This window comes from Erythrolamprus reginae, chromosome 2 (genome assembly GCF_031021105.1).
Source record: "Erythrolamprus reginae isolate rEryReg1 chromosome 2, rEryReg1.hap1, whole genome shotgun sequence".
In the NCBI taxonomy this organism is placed as follows: domain Eukaryota; kingdom Metazoa; phylum Chordata; class Lepidosauria; order Squamata; family Dipsadidae; genus Erythrolamprus; species Erythrolamprus reginae.
The window spans coordinates 180,857,475-180,865,225 of NC_091951.1; positions in this window are offsets into that span (position 1 = coordinate 180,857,475).

Here is a 7,751-nt window from a genome sequence, read left to right on the forward strand (position 1 = left end):
GGAGAGAAAAAAGGGAGAAGCCGCAGGAGAAAAAAGTCCCCTCGGGCCTCCCTTGCTGGCAACCCCGCCTGCCGATGAGTCCCAAAAAGAGAAAGGGAGAGGCTAGAGGGGGAGAAGCGCCGCGCGTCCTGCTAGCTGCGGGCTCCTTGTAGCCTGTCTGCGATCCCCTCGCCGGGGCCGGCTTCTTATAGAGGCTGCGAGGAGGGTCGCCATAGAGCGAGCCATCCAGTCAGGAAGACCCGGCGCGGTGCGCGCCCGCGAATAATGCGCCCTTGCGCGAAAGGGACGCATCACAGCTTGGCGGGCGGGAGGAGGGGGGGAATATAAAAAAAAAGAAAGAAAAAAAAGGAAAAGCGAGGAGGCTTTTGACGGGCCGCTCCAGATGAAGCCCCCGGAGTCCCGAGAGGCCGAGATCCGCTCAATCGGGAGGAGGAGGAGGAGGCTCCCTCCTGCTCGTCACTCACCCCACCCCGGTTCCTCATCATCCCACCCCACCCCACTCCAAAAGCGGGACCGCGACCAGTCACTCGCGTCGCCAGGCACTCTGCTCGCTCCGTCCTTCCTGACCCGAGCGAAGGAGAAGCCCGGCGGCGCGGAGGCACTGAGAAGGCAGCCGTCCCGGGCGCGGAGGAGCCGGAGGACCGCTGAGCCGCTCCCGGCCTCGCCCCTGACCGCGATCTTCAACCGCTGCCTCTGCCCGTGCGGTTCCATCCCGCGGGGATCGCCTCTCTCTCTCTCTCTCCGGGCGGGGTGGGGGACGGACTCCCAACAGCTCGCCGCACTTGGCCGGCCAGGCTTTGCGGTGGGTTTCGTGCCTCCTCTCCGGAGTCTTTTTGGCTGCAGCTAGCCAGACGTCATCCCCGCTTGGGCTTGGCCTGCGAGAGTCCTCAGCGCCTCCTTTCACTCCGCGGTGGAGGAGCGAGAAAGAGAGAGGGAAGGAGAGAGAGAGGGAGAAAGGGAGAGGGGGTCAGCGGCAGATGGAGCGAATTAAAGCTCTTCCACCGCCGCCGACACTCGCGCGCTCAGCCCCGACGGCGCGACTTCCAGCCCGAGAAAGAGCAGCCGGCCGAGAAGCTGCAGAGGCCCCCGTTGGAGAGCTCCTCCGGAACTACCTTCGACGCGAGGCGTCCCCACATCCCGCGCTGGGTGAAGGCTTTGCGTCGTTCCAAAGGGCTCCGGGGCTCTCTTGTGTCATTTTGTTTTATGGTTAAAACAGAACATTGTGTTTTGTCGATAAAATCCCGGTAGGTGAGATGCGATGGCGCGCTCTTTGTCGTCCTCTGCCCTGTTAATCCATAAAACTCCTGGGACATCTTTCTGGGTATTGAAAGATGTCCCAGGACATCTTGGACCCCCTAAATCCCTTGGAGGCTGACTGAACACCGCGGCCCAAAGACCCAGGTAGATTAGTTGGGTGTGAAGCTGAAGACAATGTTAACGCCTTGCAGAGGCTTTGGGCTCAGGGTTTTCCTGTTGCTTGCCGCTGGTGATGCTCGCATGCATTAGCTCTCTACGGAGTGCAGCCTGGGTCCTCTATGTGGCCACTTCTAGCCCTCCAAAGCCTCATTCAATCGATTCGGGATCATTTTACATTTAGTTCAGTGATGTTTTTTTGTCTGGACTATGCCGATCTTCTGGAGTGTGCAATCGGCTTCATACCCTGATGGACATCATCAGTTCTCTGATGGTCTCTTCAGACACTGATCATGCCTGGACATGGCAGAGATGAAGAGTTGCATGCAAACAAAATCAGACTACACAATCTCTTCTCACAAAAGCACACACTTCTAACCAATGCATAACTCTAGGCAGCTAAGCCCTCTTGCAATGCCAGAACTCTTTTGTAATCCAAAATTTTAGGTAGTTTCAAAGCTAATTTGGTTCGCAGTTCTGCACATTTAGATAGCTCCCATCTGAATCGAAGTGGATCCTGCTCCTCGGAAATTAATTAATTATCATCCATCAGATGGTTGCAAAAGTTGATCACTTGATCCCGGAACACTGCAATCGTCATGAGTCCATTCCAAGCATCTTAATTTTGATCATGTGACCATGGGGATTGTATTTATTATTTATTTATTGTTTATTATTTATTTATTAATTTGACTTCAATGCCGCCCAATCCCGAAGGACTCAGGGCGGCTTACAACAATAAAAATTACAGAACAGTTAAAAGAAGTAAAAAAAAATACTATCAGAACACTAAAACCCTGGTTAAAACTTATATAAAATAAACACAACAACATGCACACACATCATTCATACGCATTCATAGACGTGGCCAGGCTAGTTGTTAATTCAGGGGCTCCAGGCCTGCTGGCATAGCCAGGTCTTTGTGGCCTTACAAAAAGCCAGCAAGATGGGAGCGGTGCGGATGTCGGGGGGGGGGGAGGAGTTGATTCCATAGAGCCGGGGCAGCCACAGAGAAGTCCCTCCCCTGTGGTCCCGCCAACCTGCATTGCTTAGTTGACGAGACCTGGAGGAGGCTGACTCTATGTATTCTAATTGTTCTCGTAATGTATAATTGTTCTAAGTGTGAAAAAGGGTCATAAGTCACTTTTTTCAATGCCATTGTAACCTTGAATGGTCACTAAATGTATTGTAAAATTGAGGACTACTGGGAGGTAACAGATTACTCTTTCATTCCTGTTAGTTTTGATCACACCCGTCACATCCCACCAACTCTCCTCTTTGGTTCTCTCCAGTAGTTTCCTCACACACCCTCATCCAGGAATTTTCCAATTCCGTGCCTATGGTATTGTTGCCAGGTTCTTCCCAAGGGATTCTGTAGGCCTTATCTATTATATGAATACACAGAGTTATGACTGTCACTAACCTGTCCATTACCCTGGGGGGGGGGAATCACTAACCCCCTCAGAGAGGGTCCGCAACTTGGGCGTCCTCCTCGATCCACAGCTCACATTAGAGAAACATCTTTCAGCTGTGGCGAGGGGGGCGTTTGCCCAGGTTCGCCTGGTGCACCAGTTGCGGCCCTATTTGGACCGGGAGTCACTGCTCACAGTCACTCATGCCCTCATCACCTCGAGGCTCGACTACTGTAATGCTCTCTACATGGGGCTACCTTTGAAAAGTGTTCGGAAACTTCAGATCGTGCAGAATGCAGCTGCGAGAGCTATCATGGACTTTCCTAAATACGCCCATGTCACACCAACACTCCGCAGTCTGCATTGGTTGCCGATCAGTTTCCGGTCACAATTCAAAGTGTTGGTTATGACCTATAAAGCCCTTCATGGCACCGGACCAGATTATCTCAGGGACCGCCTTCTGCCGCACGAATCCCAGCGACCAGTTAGGTCCCACAGAGTGGGCCTTCTCCGGGTCCCGTCAACTAAACAATGTCATTTGGCGGGACCCAGGGGAAGAGCCTTCTCTGTGGTGGCCTCGACCCTTTGGAACCAACTCCCCCTGGATATCAGAGTTGCCCCCACCCTCCTAGCCTTTCGTAAGCTCCTTAAAACCCACCTCTGTCATCAGGCATGGGGGAATTGATACTTTCTCTCCCCCTAGGCTTATAAAATTTATGCATGGTATGCTAGTATGTGTGATTGGTTTTTAAATTGGGGTTTTAAATTAACTTAAATATTAGATTTGTTTATATTGTATTATTATTGCTGTGAGCCGCCCCGAGTCTGCGGAGAGGGGCGGCATACAAATCTGATTAATAAATAAATAAATAAATAAAATGATCAGAGGGCCTGCTAGGTGGCAGCACTTAGCTGACAACTTCTGATTTTGGAAAGTTAAGCAGCAAGATCTGCTCAGTGCTTGGAGGGGAGACCATCAGGAAATCAGAGAATTTTATAAATAAAAAGCAACAAAATCTCAGGTAAGCCACATCAAACCACCTCAATATTTATGCTTCCAAATTAACATGGATTTATTTATGTAGTCGTTGGAATTCAAACTCAAATTACAGTGATACCTCATCTTACGAACTTAATTAGTTCAGGGACGAGGTTTTTAAGGTGAAAAGTTGTAAGACAAAACAATGTTTCCCATAGGAATCAATGGAAAAGCGATTCATGCATGCAAGACCAAAACTTTTGCCAGCCGAAGCGCCCGTTTTTGCGCTGCTGGGATTTCCCTGAGGCTCCCCTCCATGGGAAACCCCACCTCCGGACTTCCATGTTTTTGTGATGCTGCAATTTCGCTGAGGCTCCCCTCGCTGGGAAACCCCACCTCCGGACTTCCGTTGCCAGCGAAGCACCCGTTTTTGCACCGCTGGGATTCCCCTGCAGCATCGCAAAAACATGGAAGTCCGGAGGTGGGGTTTCCCATGGAGGGGAGCCTCAGGGGAATCCCAGCGGTGCAAAAATCCCACTCAGCAGTAGTGACTGCGAAAGAGATCTTGGAGTCTTGGTGGACAATCAACTAAACATGAGTCAGCAATGTGCAGCAGCAGCCAAAAAAGCCAACTCAATCCTAAGCTGCATCAACAGAGGAATACGCTCCAAGACCAGGGAAGTACTAATACCACTCTACTATGCCCTGGTCAGACCCCACCTGGAGTACTGCATCCAATTTTGGTCACCTCACTACAAAAAAGACATCGAAACTCTGGAGAAGGTGCAAAAAAGAGCAACCAAAATGATTAGGGGACTCGAAACCAAGACTTACGAAGAGAGATTGAGAGAACTGGGCATGGACAGCCTAGAAAAAAGAAGGTCTAGAGGGGACATGATAGCAGTTTACAGATACTTGAGGGGTTGCCACGGTGAGGAGGGGGTCTCTTTATTCCCCAGGGCACCAGAGGGCCGGACGAGGAACAATTGTTGGAAGCTGACCAAGGAGAGATTCAACCTGGAAATAAGGAAGAACTTCCTGACGGTCAGAGCGATCAACAAATGGAACTGCCTGCCAGGGGAGGTGGTGAACTCCCCAACTCTGGACACCTTCAAGAGGAGATTGGACTTCCATTTGGCTGGGGTGCTGTAGGGTTTCCTGCTCAGGCAGGGGGTTGGACTCGATAACCTAACGGTCCCTTTCAACTCTATTAATAAAATAAAAAATAAAAAATAAAAAAAAATAAAAAACTGGTGCTTCGCTGGCAACAGAAGTCCAGAGGTGGGGCATCCCAGTGGCGGCGGCTTGGGTTTGTAAGGTGAAAATAGTTTGGAAGAAGAGGCAAAAAAATCTTAAACCCTGGGTTTGTATCTCAAAAAGTTTGTATGACGAAGTATCACTGTATAAGGAATTTATTTAACATTAATATCACTGGCAAGAGAGATCTTGGAATATACATTAAGTATTTGTTCCATTTCATCCAATTAAAACAGAAAGTTCCAAATCAAATTGTTCACATGTTGAAAATCAATTTACAGTAATTGGTAAACTACTGGCAGAGTGAGAAGTTATCTACAGGCACACTCCATCAAAAATCTGTTGCCTGTTTAAAAGATATTCATAAATGTTTTTCAAAGAATATACAGGCAGTCCTCAATGTACTACAGCTTGCTTAATGGCCAGAGTTACAATGGCACTGAAAAAAGTAACTTATGACTGGAGGTTTTTTTTTACACGTGAACATTGCAGCATTCCTGTGGTCACATGATCAAAATTCAGATGCCTGGGAACTGACTCATATTTATGACCGTTGCAGTATCCCAGGTTCATACGATCACCTTTTGCAACCTTCTCCCAAATCAAATCAATGGGGATTCACCAAGCAACTGCATTGATTGACAACCAGGGCAAGAAAAATTGTAAAATGGAGCAAAACTCAGTTAACAAATGTCTCACTTAGCAACAGAAAGTTGGGGTTCAAGTATGGTCATAAGTTGACGACTACCTATACAGGTGTTTGGCCATTTCAGGAGGACTATGATTTAGAAACACATAATATTTTCATGTGTGTGTTTGAAAAAAATTACATGAATCAAAATAACATGAAAAATGTATAGTAGAAATTTAAGAAGAAAGATTAAAGAAAAAATAGAAACATAGAAACATAGAAGTCTGACGGCAGAAAAAGACCTCATGGTCCATCTAGTCTGCCCTTATACTATTTTTTGTATTTTATCTTAGGATAGATATATGTTTATCCCAGGCATGTTTAAATTCAGTTACTGTGGATTTATCTACCACGTCTGCTGGAAGTTTGTTCCAAGGATCTACTATTCTTTCAGTAAAATAATATTTTCTCATGTTGCTTTTGATCTTTCCCCCAACTAACTTCAGATTGTGTCCCCTTGTTCTTGTGTTCACTTTCCTATTAAAAACACTTCCCTCCTGGACCTTATTTAACCCTTTAATATATTTAAATGTTTCGATCATGTCCCCCCTTTTCCTTCTGTCCTCCAGACTATACAGATTGAGTTCATGAAGTCTTTCCTGATACGTTTTATGCTTAAGACCTTCCACCATTCTTGTAGCCCGTCTTTGGACCCGTTCAATTTTGTCAATATCTTTTTGTAGGTGAGGTCTCCAGAACTGAACACAGTATTCCAAATGGGGTCTCACCCAATATAATAATGGGGAAAAAGGTACCAAAAAAAGCGCTTCTGAACTTTATAGCAGTTACAAGCAAGCTTATTTTCTCCCTCCCCCCCCACCTTTAAAATTTCATACATATTTCCCCACTCCTCACATTTAACCATTTTAATTAATACAAACAAAAATCATGCATTACCCACACCATGTCATTTTTAATCATTTTCAGCAAAAACTCCAACTGCAAATATTTTGGCCAGTAAAGTTGTCACTGGCTTTATAATAGTCTGTCCTCCATTCCTAAAAAAATCATTGTATCATCTCTAGTGTAACGTTTTTCCCTGGTGGTTCTCTTCTCTCTTCTTTCCATAATAATATCTATCTTGTTCTTTTAAAAAATTTGTCTAACAAGGAAAATTTCCCGGGTTAGTTTCAGGGTTAAAAAAATATAAGACAGGGGAATTTTCGGGGAAACACAGTAATGCACAACCAACTAGCATTTTATATAATATGCATATTTTAAATGCATTTTTATATAGTATGCACATTTAAATGCATAAGCAGTTTATTTGAGCACATGTTTGAATCTAGTCCAGTCACTCATCTCATTTTAGCAGGGATGGATTTACTTTATTTATGGACCGAATGGTGCATTGGTTCAGATGGGATAGAAAAGAATAAGTATCAATCCTGCTAGAGAGGCACACAACTATGAGGGAGAATCAGATTTAAAGATGGAGAAAGGTGGTGAGAATAAATTAGCTGTAGAGGTTAAGACATCACGCTGGAAACCAGGAGATCATGAGTTTTAGTCCTGCTTTAGGCACAAAGCCAGCTGTGACCTTGGACCAGTGTCTCTTTCTCAGCCCTAAGAGGTAGGCAATGGCAAATTACCTCCAAAATCTTGCCAAGAAAACTTCAGGGACTTGTCCAGACAGTTACCAGGAGTCAGGACTAACTTGAAAGCATGAAAAATAAAAAAAATAAGTGAAAAATCCGAAATGATCCTCTTTTTTGTGGGTGATAGGAAAAGTACTCAAAAATGTTCCCTAAGCACATTTCCCATCCATAAAATGCCGGGTAAATTTACTAAGCTGAACTATTTTATTTGCCGGCTGCTCAGTTACTATGAGGGTCGCCCATAAAGAAATGCACCACCTTTTTTTTCTCAGCCTACAGTAATGGTAAAAATACAAAACTTTAGATATACATTATTTGAATTGTCAGGAGTGCGTGTGTAAATTTTGCATTTCTTCAGACAGATAGCATAGCTGCAGCAGTGTTTCGAAATGGCATCTGTA